This window comes from Epinephelus fuscoguttatus, linkage group LG22 (assembly GCF_011397635.1).
Source record: "Epinephelus fuscoguttatus linkage group LG22, E.fuscoguttatus.final_Chr_v1".
In the NCBI taxonomy this organism is placed as follows: domain Eukaryota; kingdom Metazoa; phylum Chordata; class Actinopteri; order Perciformes; family Serranidae; genus Epinephelus; species Epinephelus fuscoguttatus.
In genome coordinates, this window is record NC_064773.1 from 25,998,121 (window position 1) to 26,014,684 (window position 16,564).

Below are 16,564 nucleotides of genomic sequence, written 5' to 3' on the forward strand. Positions count from 1 at the left end.
ATCCCCAGCGCTCTGGCAGCGGTATCCCCCTCGAGTGTACACCTCATTAAAATTCATCTGATCTGAATATTTTTGCAAATATGGTCTGATTGCTCACCATGACATGAAACATCCCTGTGTGTTATTTTAATCACACGCACCCCAACGGGCAATGTATATGATGGCTGTGACATTGAACTCCTCCACTTGCTTGACCCCATTTTATGAGTGCACGTCACTTTAGGAGGGACCGGGGAGACGGTGGGGGTGGGTTTGGAAGTTACCTGGAATGATGGACATGCTTGATAATTCTTCCCTCTTTTTTCTTCAAATGTTCACACAGCATCAGCTCGGTTTAAAGCCCCTCTCAATCACGACGCAGCCCCCCCCCCCTTCCCGTGCCTCTCTCCCTCTCTCTAATGAACTGTTTTCTTCCGGTGATGGAACGGGGACACAAAGCAATGTGATTAATAATTTACTGTTTAGTTTTACTAATTGATCTGTTTTGGGAGCCAGGATAAAAGTGAGGATGCATCCTCGGCGCACAATGCCTTTCATATGGCATTTATCCACAAGTCACAACCGGCTCCCTCAAGATGAATAATGAACTAAACAAGATCAAATAATGATCACTCGGGAGTAGGGGAGAGAACTCCCTTACAAACACCACTGAGTTTACCTTAGGTTCTTTCTGCATATCACACAACAGAGTGGCGCAGGAGATTGAGGCAGGTTGTTAGCAGCAACAAAGGCCCGTGTAAGGGCTTGCAAGGACAGAGTGATTAGTTTATAGTGTTTGTGAAGTCAGGAAACTTTTCTGCATGCCTGTGGTGATTATGATGTCGCTTATCAAAGGATCTTACATTTGCTTTTTCTTCACCTTGACTATCTTTCAGAATAAGCAGAGGAATTCACCCAGAATGTCATCTGGACTCTGCAGTGCTGCGTAACCTTTAATGTCAAGGTCAGTTGAACTTTACTGTAGTAATAACAACATAAACCAAACAGGCCAGTAATATAAAAGACTCATTCACTCTGCATCCAAAATCTGTTCGGTTTTGGTTCCTCTTTAAAGCGGTCCTTGTATGAAATGAAGCTGGTCAGTCCTAGAGGAACAAATGCAGTGAATCCTTTAGTTATGATAAGAAAGTAGGGCTTTCCAGACAGCTGAGAACATCGTATGTCACCGCCATGAACATTTGAATCCAACTGTTCATTTTAATTGAAGTAAATCTGAACTCTTGTACATCAAATTGTCTTCCATACGCAGCCCCAGTCCGTCATAACAACTCAGCATAGTCAGTGAAGTGCTTCCTGCTGGAACAGATTCAGGCTCCCTTTCCCTCCTGAACCTCTCCACAGTATTGTCATGGAAAAAAAAAAAAAAAAAGTACAGCGGCCCGAGGCATCCTGCTGGCTCAGCAGGGGAATGAGCACACCATGTATTTGTGACGTCATGAGTGTGAATCTAAGTCGTGACTTTTGACTCTCTGCTGTGTCTAATAAAAATGAAATGGGATAAAAGCAGTGAGAAAAAACAACATATTAGCTTTTATTTTGCAGTTTTAGTGTAATGTCTGGTCAGGCATTGACTAAGACATGCTGGATTGTTGTTGAGTTTTCACAGCAAGATGTTAAATGTATATGAAAGTAACTTATTGGCATATGAAATGCACTGCTAACTTTCAAATACATTAACACTATTGGCCAGTTATGCATATTTATTTATGCATGTGTCTTCAGTGCTGACTTCCAGCTACTTGTACTTGCCTGTAAACCATTTCACAGTGCTCATTTCTGCTCAGATGTGGAGGCCATGGGTTAGGCAGGGAAAGAAGTCTGCAATGTATTTATCCACAGCACCTTAACACTAAAGGGGGATTAAAAATGAAATGAGAAACATTCCTTCTGGATTCGCCAAGGTCTTAAAAGAGACAGAATGTGTGTGTGTGTGTGTGTGTGTGTGTGTGTGTGTTTTTGGGGGGAGGGGGGGGGGGGCATCTTGTATCACAGAGATGTTCATCTGTTTGCAGATGAGCCATGTGTGCTTTTTTAGTGTGTGAGACTGACTCAAATTTACATTTTATTGTTTTGGATTACACGCTGTTGGCCCATTGAACCTAATGTGGTTTCCCCGCCACCGTATCTCTAATGGTTATAGCTGTTAGCTTGTAAATAAGGTTTAATACACTGAGCCAGTGTGAAGTGCCAGTGTGTGTGTGTGTGTGTCCGTGTCCACATGCTCTCAGCGGCCTCTTATAAATATTCCCATGGCCGGGTAGAGAGTGTCATTATGTGTTAGCTGCAAGTAGCATAAGATTAAAGCACCAACTAAATGCCCATATCATTACCCTATTAGCATGTGACATATATGTGTATAGGTGCCTGCTTAATTAGCGTTGATTGATTGGAATCAATGAGTGTATTAAAAACAGGGGGGCTAAGAGGGGGCAGGGTTTGTGGGTGGGTAAGTAGGGTGTCTTGTGAAAGTATCGAGAATTAAACTGAAGATAGTCCTCTTATTTCTGATTTGATTTGGCTTAGCTGTTAAACAGGCAGACAATCTAGTTGCCTTTGATACTCCACGCAAATCTATCCTGCCTGCTCCCCACCCCCCTCAAAAAAATAGTAGCCTAATTTTGTCATGGATATTACACAGACACATGCATGAATCAGTGCTGGTTGTCATAATTATGTTAACATAGGGGATATTAAATGAGACAGGCCTATTTCCAAAGGTGAGACTGTTGAATCAACTCGGCGCTCAACAAACCTCGGTGTCAATCATGCAAGCGATTCATATTCAACCAAAGTCAAGCGCATCTGCCTGGATGCATTATTTATGTCGGAAATAAGCAGCTTAACCGAATCATGCTAGCAGCTATTAGCAAGAGACACACACCTAGCTCGCTCCCTGTCTCTCTTCGGAGGCCATGTTTGAAGTCTAAATAACACAAGTTTGATTAGGGCCCACGGAAGCAAAGCAATCCCACTGAAGTGTGCTGTTTTATAGAGCTGGAACAAAGGTATGTCTATGTTTGTAGCTGTCATTAAGCTGTGTATCTCCCTCTCTCTCTCTCTTTTGCCTCCATCTCCCCTTCCTCCCGCTCTCTCTCTCTGCGGGCCAAATAACAGCGGAGGTTAGCATTCCAGAGTTACGGCTCTATCCTCCTGTCACGAGTGTAAGGCTCTGTTTTAGATCAGCCGTCCCCGCCGCGCCTGATGGACAGCTCTGAAGATAAATGTAACATGAATAAAAACAGCACTGTTGACTGTACAAAGGCTTTTGTTGATGAACCGGAGCTTGCACTGAGGGGAAAGGAGGGGAGGAGGGGTTGCGGGGGTTCGGGGTTGCGAGAGGGTTAAGCGTTGCTGGGTATGAGGGGGTAAGTGAGGGTCCTCCTCCTCCTCCTCCTCCTCCTCCTCACTGTTCACATACAGCCTCCACCTTTCAAATATAGCTCATTCATAATGGATAGATCCGGATCTCTGTTTTGCATCTTCAACTGACAGTTTTAGTGTTTTCTTTTTTTTTGCTCTCCCTCTCTCCTTCTTTTCCTTCACTTTTTTGGTCCCTCCTAGCTGATGTCCTAGTTACTATAAAGCAGGAGAGTATGGCTGTTTCTAATCCAGAGGTATTTGCCTGTGTCTCAGAGCAAAGGCCTGTGATCTATAGCCCACTTCAGCTCTAGTGCAGGACATAAGAAACCATAGGAATACAGGTTTATTAGAGGTAGAAGTACCACAAAGGGCTCCATTTGTCTGCTTTCACTGTCACGCTGTAGCATTTGGAGACTGTGAGTTACAGGTAGACGGTGACAGTGAATCATTTTCTTTTTAAGTGGGGCCGGGAAAATATCCTGCACCTGCACGCACATAAACACCTGCACTTACACTCAACCTCCTAATCCCACATACAACAAAGCCGCATCAGGTGGTCCCCCACAGGTTACCCATCATCAAGCCTAAATACAGCCCTCTATCATGGGCAGGCCTCCATTTACCTCTACACACACTCGCACACCCTGTAACCCTGGCAGCCCTAGCACTGGCTGCCTTTTACCCCTGCTTATTTAGATGCACTCGAGGACACAATGGGGGTGCATTAGCAGCGCTCGGCCTCACAGCAGCTGTAATTTCATTGTGGTTACCACATGCATCCTACTTGACTCTCAATTCACTCTCTGGGATGAGGGCCAAATAATGGGATTTACCCTGTCTGACGAGAGCCTCCCACCCTTCCCTTTTTTTTGAGTGTGTATGTGTGTAGGTGAATGTGGGTATCTCATACATACAGCTAACTACGTGTGTGTGTGTGTGTGTGTGTGTGTGTGTGTGTGCATGTATACAGTACAGTACATGCATATTTGTGAATGTGTGTTACCGTATTTCCTTTTATCACTACAAGTTCGGCTGTCATTGTCAACATCAGGGCCAAATGTGCTGCTACTCCATCACTGTGGGTTAAAAGGATGAGCTTGTTCTAAATGGACTACAGAGTAAATGGCTTTAGAGAGCAGGAGGTTTGGTTGAACATGTGAGCGATGTCATTTCTGTAAGCTACAGATTGGGGCTGGGCGATATGGAGAAAATCATATACCCCGATATTTTTTCGCTAAATACCTAGATATCAATATTGAAACAATGTTGTAGGGACAACTTTTGGTGCTTTAACAAAATATTTACACAATGAGATTTTTGATAAATAAGTAAGTAAGCTAGTAAGTTCAGAAAATGACATCGCATTACTGTAATGCGGTCTTTAAAACCAGGAAAAGACAATTCTTGCGTTAAGGCTGTCCCAGTCAAGTTTTTTTGTCCCCAGTCCTGATCCGTGTCATTAAATACTGAGTCCTGCTGTCTCCGTTAAGTAGCTGTCCATTAGTCATTCACTCTACAGCAGGAAACAGCACTTCAAAATAAAAGCTTTGTGCCAAAAATTCACGTACTTTAAAATAAGGTGTGTTTTTGACAAACTTGACACATTTGTGAGTCACTTGCGGTGCATTCAGAATGGACCTGCGACCCACTTTTGGATTGTGACCCCAACAGTTTGGAACCACATAATGCAGCTGCACAGTTCACACTCCAAACACTTAAAAGTTAAAAAATCAATCCAATGTATTTGCTTGGAGATTGAATACCTCCACAATGGATTAAGAAAAAGTTGCTTGGATCCAAGTTTCATAATGGTTTTTTTTCATTTGTTTTTCATAAAGAAATAAAGTATATAAAAAAACCTCTCTATCCCCTCTAGATCACCTTAAGAGAGTATACTCCAGTGTTTATTGCTTCAGTGAAGCCTTTGCCTCAGTGAACTGTACTTTTGTCATCTATACATGTTTTGCAGGGTTTACTTTAATAGATTTGTTTGCTTGCATGGCCTCTGTTGCAAAAAAAAAAACAAAAAAAAAACCAGTAAAACAAGACTAGGGATTGGCATGGGTACTCGAGTGCTTGTTTGGACGTCAGGATTCGTTAAACCTATAGAGTACTCGCCGCTGCCCCTCCAACATGTGAACATGACTTTTATATATCACACTACTGCTATGTCAGCTCATGCTAACCACGCAGACATTGCACTGACTGGGAGGACAGCAGCTCAGAGATAGTCCTTGAGTGCTCCGTCTAACTGTGTAACAGCAGCAACAGAAAGTTTACTAATTTTTTGTGTTAATTTTGAATTTATGATTTGATAGGCTAATTGAGGACTGCACTTGTTTTTCATTGCTGGCCAATTTACATTCCTTTTTCAACATTAGATTTGTTTTGCAAGTGCTCTAGTACTCTATTATAATAAAATGCAAGTACTCAAACGTGGAAGTTACTTGAAATGCCTATCCTTAAACAAAATGCAATACACAAGATAGTCTCTCACACTGAGTTGAAATGAAATAAGTGCACATAACTTAGGTAAAATAAAATTGTCTCATACTGCATTTTGCTGTCTTTTATGAGGTGTGATTTTTTGCCGCTGGTGGGGTTCAGCCCTTTCTCTGACACACACACACAAAGTGAAGAGACAGACAGCGCAGAGTTTGAGAGTTGACGATGGGCGCACCCTGCTTTGCTGTGCATAAAAGCTTCAGTAGAAAAACACCTGTGTGTCAGCTGACATAATACAAATGATCAGTCAGACTCTTTATAGCTCAATATAGTCGATCCCGGTCAGTTAAAAATGGCTTGATCTGCCCTAATAACGATCGTTGAGATTGGATTGGGATATCTCTACTTACGATATTACGATATCTAAAATTGACAATATCTAGTCTCATATCACAATATCAATACATGTGTTTAAAGCTGAGATACATGTATTCTCTAAAAAGTTACATTTGTGTAGGTAAAGGTCTTTAGAAAACTAGTCCACATTAATATTCAAGATCAAGTTTTATTGTAATGCCAGCAGCTATGTTGTTGGTACTTCAGTCGACTTTTAAATACTGAGTATGTCACTGTGGAATTAAACCAATTTGGAAACATGTATGCAATAGACAACATGTGTAACTGCATGTTTGTTTTTTTTAAAAATACAGATTCTTCAAAGGGAAACTAGAACTGTTAAATGTTACAGTTGCAGAATCACCACAGTGTATAGAAGATGCTGAATATTGCACTAGACTTTCACTGTATTTGCAGTAACATCCTGAGACCGGAGAGTCAGTTACAGTGTGTCTAATAAAACGCTCTGCTCTCATCTTAACCCGTATTTCTTAGTAATTAGAATGGAAAGTTAAAAAAAAAAAGAGAAGTAAAAGGCTTAAAACTTTTAATTTGTATTCATGAGATAAGAATTGTGAGCCACGAGAAGGAAGCAAACAGCTCCCCCATCACAATACAGCATGCACCACTTTTATCACACTCTCAAATGTCCACACACACACACACACACACACACACACACACGTGCTTGCACAGACAAACGGACGTGCATGCACGCACAAGCATACAAACAGCACAAGAAACAAAAAATTAATCAGGACGAACAAAGCCTGTCTGAGCGTGCGGTTGCACATTAGCGTTCGTACACATTTGCACACACGCACACACAAAGGAGGCATTAATTTATTCAGGTTAGTGGTGTGCTTTAATTATTACAGCCATCCTTTCCACCCCCCACCAACCCCCCCAATAATAGCCAGCACGTCTGTAGCTGTCAAAAACAAGCGGAAACAATTTCATCTGTGAGCAGAGAAACAAACAGCGTCTCTTCTCTCTCACTCTCTCTCCTCCTCTGTAGTGTAAAGGCCTTTAATCAGGCCCTGGTGTATTTTCTGTTTGTTTATTATGTGATAGTGAGAACATAGCCTCTAAATGTGTTATGTTGTCGCATAGCTCCACTGAACATTTCCCAGTGAGGGGAAATTGATAGGGAGTTTCATAATTAAGCAAATTAATGAGTTTATTCGGTGAGCAACCAAACACTTAGTACAATGCCAGCTCCTATCTCCACAGAGACATGAAAAGTCGTACTTTTTTTTTTTTGAGCCTGGGTTGTTTGTGCCGTGAGTTTGTGCGTGCATGTGTTGTGAGTCTGTCTGAGTTAGCATCCCTTTGTGTTTTTTGTTCATTTTAACAATCCTTTGCATTAGACAGCTGTCCAGAAAAGCATTGTGCTGTTTTCATGCTGATTTTAAAGCTATGCAAATAGAGTTGGAAACACACTACAAAGACAGAAAAAACATTTTTAACATCAAGTAGATGTAAAAAATTGACCATTCACAGCAAATTCTGTTTTTCTCAGTCATTTGTTGGGCATCAGTGGCCTCCAGAACAATGCATCCCTGATTTCTAATATATAGCTGTGTCATAATGGCCCCTGTGACAGCAGGCTATTAATGAGCGGCCATTTTGTGCCTTTGACTGTAGTTGCACTGGGCTTCATTAATTTCTACAGGTCTGAGAGATGGGGAGAGAGGAAGACTGTGTGATTGTGAAGTGACTGAATGCTTGATCATATTTTTTTCCTTGTGAACTTTGTCTACATTCATATATTCTTGTAAGTGTATGAGGAACTGTGTGCTTTAGTCGATGTGTGTGTGTGTGTGTGTGTGTGTGTGTGTGTGTGTGTGTGTGTGTGTGTGTTTCTGTTGAGTGTGTAGCTGCTTCATAATCAGAAAGAGAGGCAGGCGCACAATGATAGATGATGACACACGCACGCCCCACTCCTCGTTCCGTAACGACGGCCCTTACCGCAACGCACGGGGCCAACCCGGGGCCAGAGGAGGAAATGAGAGGCTCTTCAGAGGACACAGATGCCATTAGGTCACCGCAGGTGTCCCGCCTGCTGTTTATCTCTCTTTCTTTCAGCTTCTCGCTCTTTTTTTTCTTCTTCTCCCTTTCTCTGTTTCTCTCTCAGCTTGTGTTTAGCAATGGCGACAAAACAGGTGTCAAAGTGCAGAGGAATGGAATCACGTTCCCGCTAAGTGTGACTGTGTTGTGTGAGCGTGAACATGTGTGTGTCGTTGTGTGTGCGTGTATGAAATACGTGGGGTGTTCCACAAATATAGAACCTGAAAATTAGTCATTAGCAGTAGTAGCATTTTTAATGTACTTTAACTTAACAACATGGAAAGCTGTAATATCCCACATGTCCAATATGCATTCTGTCACACTATGCTCTCATTTGCTGACTTGAAAATGGAAGCCACATGTTGGGTTACTTTCATAACATTAGGCCTGTCACGATAATTATGTTTGTTCACACAAGAAAGTCACCAATATTTTAGTCAACATGATGCCGGAATAAACTGCAGTTTTCCTGACCATTATTAGACTTGGGTGCAGTGATTTCCACTTCTTTTTCCTTCTCCACTCCGCCTACTCACAAGCCCAAAGAAAAATAAAACAACACTCTGGAGACGACACAGCATAGCTTACCGGTTGCCTGCAGCTGCACTTTTGGAAGAAACCCAGTCCTGATTGTCTTTAGCTTGCCAACCCCTGACAATGCGCCAAAAAGTCCGTTGTTTGTAGTTTTACCCTCCAACAACTTCATCCTCCATTTGGTAAATCCACCAGAAAATCACCTTGCTACCAGGCCATCCATTCCTGGGAGCCTACTGCAGCACACGCTAGATTATGGAGGTATCTGCACTGTTCCCAGAGCTTTGCTAAGCTTGTCTGTTAGTTGCAAGAAGCAACACTTGGTTTTGTTTTTGTTGGCTGAACTTTGTATCAAGTCTCAGCTGATTAATTTTGGGCTACTCCTTAGGGATGAGGGGAAAAAATCAATACAGCATAGTATTGCGATATTTTGTGTATAATTTTTTAAATTATATAAATAATAACTTTTACAAATAGGTATGAAACCTTGGTTAGCTTACTAGAGTAAAATAATCAGTTTACTAGATACATTTTGCTGCTGCTGCTGCAAAAAAAAAAAAGTCTGAAGTGAGATGAACGGAGTGAAAACTTTATCTTATTAGATAAAACAGATGTTGACAAAGTTTTCCTTTGGGGACATAATTTACAGTTGGAAAAAAGGTAATAAATCAGAATGTATTGCAATAATTTTATTGCAATATTCTTCATATCGCAACATGTTTAAAGTCGTAATAATATTGTATCGTGACTTAAGTATTGTGATAAAATTGTATCATGGATCCTCTGGTGATTTCTGCGCCTACTAATCCTCTAAAGTTACTACAATTACATGTAAAACTTTCTTGCATGTATTAACAGGTGTTTAGTACTTTTTAAAAAATGTATTAAATATATTTTTCCTGTTCAAATTCCAATATCTGACTATTCTTAAGAATTAGAAGTGCATTGCTCTTTGAACGGGTATACTTGCATTATTATGCTATTATTTTATCATTATTACAGTGGCATTAAATATGACAATAATATTGATACGCGCAATTATTTCTGGGACAATATATCGTCAAACAAAAGTAGTTATGTTGACAGCCTATATGTCACTCTCTGCAACTAGTTCACTGTATAAACAATGTTCCTTTTTTTCCCTAGACAGCCGGAGAGTTTTTACAGTCAAGCAGCTGCAGTGAACTGCACATATTTGCATTAGTCTTGAATATCAAATGTTGATTTAAATCTCTACTTTCATACATTTCCCCTTTTTTTGAAGGATCAGTTTTAGATATTGCACATAAGGACCCCATCAGCTCTGACAAAGTGCTGACATTGCAGGCCTTTGTGATGTGTTTATTGTGGAAATTCAAATGCAAAATTATGATACAGCCCTGAGGTGAATTCATTCGTATATGCGGCAGTAGCCACTAACAGTGCGATGGCAGAAAGAGATGTTCCAGTCTGTTTCTCTTCCTCTTCATCTGTCTTTGTTCACCTCCCCTCCCTCATTCCCCTACTCATCGCTGATATATCTCTCTTCACTTCTAACCACCCCTCCCCTCACCTCTGTCCTCCCGTCCTCGCTCCCCTCCCACCAGCGCAGACAATAAATATCATGTCACGAGGATGGCAATGCTCCTTCATGGAACACTGCATGTTTATTAGAGGCAGGAGAAGTTTAAGAGAAATGCTAACAGTGTTCATTAATGGGCCGCATCCGCGTTTGATGAGGCATGGCACATCCTAGCCACCGGCCAAACGGGAGAACAGGCGGGGTTTTTCGGGGGGGTGGGGATGGGGCGACGGGCATAACGGCCACTGGTAAACGGCTGGTAATTGTGTCCAAATTGTACGGCGAGAAGGCCTCTCAAGGACTGACAGTGACGGAGCAATTATGGCAAGCCAAGCGAGCTGTGTCAAATTAGCCCCTCTCCTCCCCTTCCTCCTTACTCCAAAGCCCAACCCTTTCTGCCACCCGCTGACGGGGAGTCATATTTCTTTGCCCTACATAGCAACATGGAGTGATAAACCCCCTGATTGTGAATGATAGGCAAGACTAGCCATGGCGGCTTGGTGATTCAGATTGTCAATAGCTTTGTACCTGAACACTAGGGGGGGTCACATGGGTGTCTGAGCAGGTATAGAGGTGTTTCAGACATAGTTGGAGAGAGGAAGTTTAGAGGGAGGGGTGGGTGTGTCTCGTGTTCATCGACCCAACTGAGGGAGTCTTTACTGAGGAAGGTCATCAGTCAGTGTTGGCTGTCAGGGATGGATCACACACAGTGGAGTGCGCCTGACTTTGGTAATTACATCTGACTGCAGAGTGGGGATGTCTTCTTTTGTGGGCCCACAATGACTGCATAATTTATAATTAACTGCAATCAGTTCAGTCACAAGGATGTTCATCAGAGCTTTTTGTTTTAGGGTGGGATGGTTCGCTGTTTAACTGGATCATCATTCAATTTGTCTGAATGCTACATGCTTCAGTTTGGAGACGTTTATACCAATTTGTCAACAAATCTCACCATTTTTCAGCGCAAATCCCTTTTTTTTCTTCAGTTCTTTTTGTTTTCCTCCACTGAATATACATTTTAGAACGAACTGAGTATGTTTCACAAAGTCATATGATGTATTCTTTATGACCCCTCTACTATTGTTTATGCAAACCAGAGGGGGAGGAGAAAGAACAACGTATTGGCTGGATGAGCAAACTTTAGATGGAACAAATGGGTTTTATGAAGATCACAGTGGAGAGGATCAATAGGATCTGATGATTCAAGGTGTCAATCCATACATGCAAACACATCTTAATTGATTTTCTCCTATTGATTTCACTGGTGCCTCTGCGGCTCTGGTTAAGATGGGAACATGTATTTGTGTTTGATGATAGAATTCAGACAGTGATTAGACTTCCAGCATTTCCAAATTAGTGTTGCTTACTTTGATTTATGATTATAATGCATATTACATAAACCTCAGACAACTGTGTGCTGGCTTTGAATTACCGTGAAAGTAGTATAATTTATGCGCTGTAATGTGATAATCATCTTATGAATTATGTAAACAATTATGCTCATAAATCACATTTCCTAAGTCATCTGAAAGTAGTTATTGAAATGCCATTCTTTGTATTCCCCTTTAAATTTGAATATGAAATTGTATGAATAAATTATCTGCTTTACATTGTAGCACTGACTACACAGGTAAGGAGTGAACTGGAGGACTGCTGTGCGTGTGTGCGTGCTCATGCCCATGCATGTGCACGGGTGCGTACATGTGCCTTGCCCGCCAGTGTCTAAGTTTGAGTCCAAGTATATCAATCTTGTTACTGCCATTAATGTCACTTTCAGCTCATCATTCTCAAATTATATTTAATAATAGATAGCTTTTGGGCATAAATGTTAATGCAGAATTGCATAGAATTTTATGTTCTGAAAATGACATGCCTTAGTTAACCTCTCAATATTTAGAGAGCTACTCCACTTCCATGCAAATGCCAAAAATCCTAATAAGTGAATGCAGGCTCATAACTTTCTCTGCAAACTTTCCTCTTAGTCTAAACCAAACACTCCCATAATTCTGCTCCGAGCTTTGACGGGCTGCTTGAATAGTAAACAGTTGCTTTGATTATTGATTTCACTGCTAAAAGCTGTTTTAGCAAATGTGGCTAAGATAACATGTCAGCATTGATTCCCAGTTAACTTTGTGAATCGTGCCATTTCTAAAAAGGAAATGTCAACGGCAGGTTTTATATGTCAAAGCTTATCATGTAGGTGATGCGCTCATTTGATATGGCATTCACTTGATGTTTGGGAAGTCCAGTTTTGAAGAATTTAGTTGTCATGACTAGCGGTGTCAGTGGTTAACCTTCAATCGATTAACTGTTGAGAATATTTTTAACAGGTTGCTATTCTATTTATTGTATTTATTTATTCAGGTCGCTAGCTAATGTGGTGCTCATTTGGCTGTTACTGCAAGTAATGCAGTCTTGACCCAACAACGTTGCTGTAGTAATACTGTGCCCAACCCCTGGTCTACCCTCAGGTTACCCCAGTGAGTTAGCAGCTTCATTCTGAGCCCCAACCCCCTTTAACATTGTTAACTACGTTGTAAGTGTTCTCTGTTAGCACAGTTAACAGTGTCAGCACGGCTAGTGGTGCTAGCATTTTTCACAGCATCATCGTCCAGCCAGACAGGATGGCGCTGCCTGAATAAGAAGCACCGCCAGCTAGATATGGCCCACTGTTTATTGTATCGGCTTCAAACTCGCACACATCACAGGCCAATTCCTGCTGAACAGATCTTCTGAATAACTTTGTCATTACTTGAACAGTTTGGATTTTATGCCCTCTTAAAGGTGAGGTGACACAAAACCTCCTGACAATCTACGTGCCACCTAGACACACTAAAATGGCCACTGCGGCCTGTAGGAATGTCGTAGAAAGATCAAACCAAAACTGGCTTGTTCATCTCATCAAGACCTACAAATCACGCACTGACACCCCTGACCTAAATCCAACAGGAAGTGAGCCAGTGCCTCTGAAAATAACATGAGCAAATGTGGAGAAGTTGTCAGCTGTGAGCTAGAGTGGAGAGGGGTCTAAAATCGTCTACAACTTTTGTCTTTAACTGTCTACGTGAGCTGGAGGCCGAAACGGCGTGAGTCTGAGGTCCCGCCCAACGCTGCTTGCAGCTTTAATTCCAATGGAGTTGCATGCCGTGTACATACACCAAAATCGTGTCTAGCTTCTGGATTTACTTGTACAGTGTGCGGCCCACTGAATATGCAGAGTAGTGTTTCTGTCGCTGGCCCGCTCAGCTCGTAGACTTTACATTGCGATGACATCATGCATCACCTTTCGTGGCTTCAGGAAAGTTCTACAAATATAAAACCTCCATGGCTAACACATGATAGAAAGAGTCATAATTGATCTTTTTTTTGCAGTTTGAGGTGTCCTGTCAACAGTTTTACAGACATCTCTTTTACAACGATGGTCTACGGGGAAAATGGTTATTGGGCTGCAGAGAATTTTTTCACTGCAATACCACAAGTGGCCTCTGGGGAAAATTGTCTGCAAGGCTGAGGAGCTTTCCTGGGTGCCTGTTTGATCTGAATGGTGCACTATGTTTCGACATGTTAAGGCGGCTAGCCAGCTGTCTGTTAGCAAAGCCAACAGAAAATAAAAGGCAAGACATTAACATCACAAAACATTAACATTTCATCACCACTAAATGGATAGTGCTTTGAAATGTGGCGCTAAAGCTCATTGAGTTTATGGCGTACAGGAAAGCCCTCTTGTATTTCACGTCATTTTCCATCTTTTGTCTTAAAAATTAACTTTAACCGGTTAGTTACCAGCTAATGGGTGTAGGGCTTTCAAAAGTAAAATGAACTGAAACTGACATTCCTGATCATGACATTTCTTGATTAAAGATACATATAAACCCCATAAAAAGCTGGAAATTTCCAATATGTAAACTCTTTTACACCTTACTACCCGTACTGGGGAGTCTGTTTTTTGAAATCCCCATGTTTTTTCCTCCAGCAGTCGTGAACTGTATGTGATTAGGTGGATTAGACCACTGGGACTTCATTGGAACATGTATTGATTAGCTATTAACCCACTAACACCAAATAATCCATTTTAAATGTTCCAAGATTTGGCTGCGCCAGCCTGCGTTTGATCCGAGGTTGCCTCAGGACATAAACTTTGATTTCTCTGTTTTTACCATGAAAACTCAAGGGGTGGGAAGCATCTCTGCAGTCCCATTACATATTAACAGCATCTCCAGTTATGTTCTTAAAACATGATGAGTACACTGAAGCTGAGTTGCCTGCGAGATTAATTATTGACACTGTCCTTTGCGCAACCCGATCTTAAGAGCGCGTTCACTGTTCCACTTTTAAAAAAAAAAGGTTCTCATATGTAAAAATATGTTTCCTGTGTTACTTTGGAGGCAGTTTTTTTTCTTGTCAACATGTTGGAACACTTTGGCTTGGATGCATGTGGTGTGGATTGGGAATTGAAACCACAGAAAGCTATGGATGGAAGTCATCATCATTGAGATTCACTTAGGCGCTTTAACATTCACATTGTAGCCTCGCCTTGCCTCTGATCAGCGCCTTTAAAGTGTGTGCAACAATCTGGCAAAGAGATTAGGCCTCGGTTTGTAGCAATAGGCTGGTTTTTTTTTGTAGGGAGAATGAGTGGAAGAAAGATTTGACTGGTGAAATCACAGTTTGAATATGAGTCCAGTCCAGCTGGACCATTGGGGCAATGATCATCATGTACTGCTGCATGCTGTTAGCATATAATAGGCTTTTCTCAGACTGTCTCATTCCCCTCCTGTCCCTCTCAGCCCCTAGTGGTATCATTTTGTTTATTAGCAGGAGTCTTGGGTTCTGTTGTTTATTCATAAGCCATTGTTTTCAAGCATGAACTGCTATATTTTGAGGGGTTCCATATTTGTCAGCTGAGTGTCGGTGGATGGCACCAGCACGCCTCCCAGCACCTCCAGAGACTCCCATTCTGACAAGGACATTTTTTTCCTCCCCCATCCTCTTCAAGCTCCCAGTGTAATGAAAACTAAATACGCACATCTTCCCTTGCTGTCTGTCTCTTATCCAACTCTCTCTTTCTCTTCTCTTTGCTCTCACTCTCTCCTTTTTTATCCTTCCCTCTCTGCTTTCCTGACACCTTGGCCAATGGGAGTTGTTTCTGTGCCCGGCGGTTGTCAGGAGAGACAGCCAATAAGCAATCAAAGTGGCGGCCAGTGGCTGAGACAAAGGAGCACTCTGCCTTTTTCTGAGGTGCTGCAGCGGGCGGTACAGAGGGGGCTTGCATGTATAATTAAGTGAGAGAGGAAGCCGGGGCCACTTAATCTTCCCCCTAATGGTGATCCTAGCTCCATCACTGGGGCCCCTCTGGGGGGGTTGTACCCCAAAGACCCACTCTCCGGGTCACCGCTGTCCCCCAATTGTCATTGGCAAATCTTTTTCATCGGCCGGAAGAGCTGTTTTCCTGGACCGCTGGCATTGATCCATTCATCATGGCTTTGTTCCTTTAAGAACTCTGAGGGCACACAGAGGGTCTGACGAATGAGCTATTTATCATCCAGCAGAGAAAAATAGAGAAAGAAGTGAAGAGATGCATATTTTACACAGAGTTTTTCTCAAAGCTTACAATAGCCTGACATATTTTCAGGTTTGTGTTGTATTGTTACAGGGGTCCCTGTCACCTGTGTGATTTATATGGACAGCAATTACGTTGAACTGCAATGAAACTTTACCTGTTGGATTATTGATTCTAATGGATAAACCTGCATTGTAAACGGGAGTTCCCTCTAAAACATGTTTTATGCTCATACAGGGTTATGTGATGCGTAGGACTGCTGTGTGTGGGTGTATATCCACTTATTACATTGGTTAACGGAAAAGTTCATTATTTGCCTTCTTGTTGAGATTCAGATTTGAAGATCGATCTCAAGCCTGTATGCTAACTATGTAGCCATAACCAAAAGCTATGTAGCTTAGCCTACCATAAAGACTGGAAGCAGGGGGAAACAGCTAGCCTTGCTCTGTCCAAAAGTTACAAAATATACCTATAGGCACCTACAAGCACCTCTAAAGCTCTCAAATCAACACTTTATATATTGTTTGCTTAATCCCTGAAAAAAAAAAGTAAATGCGACAAGTTGTGGTTGTATTAGGGCTTATTTGCTGGACTGTTTCTTATGTCAAGTTAACCACCACCGGGCTCTTGTTTTATAT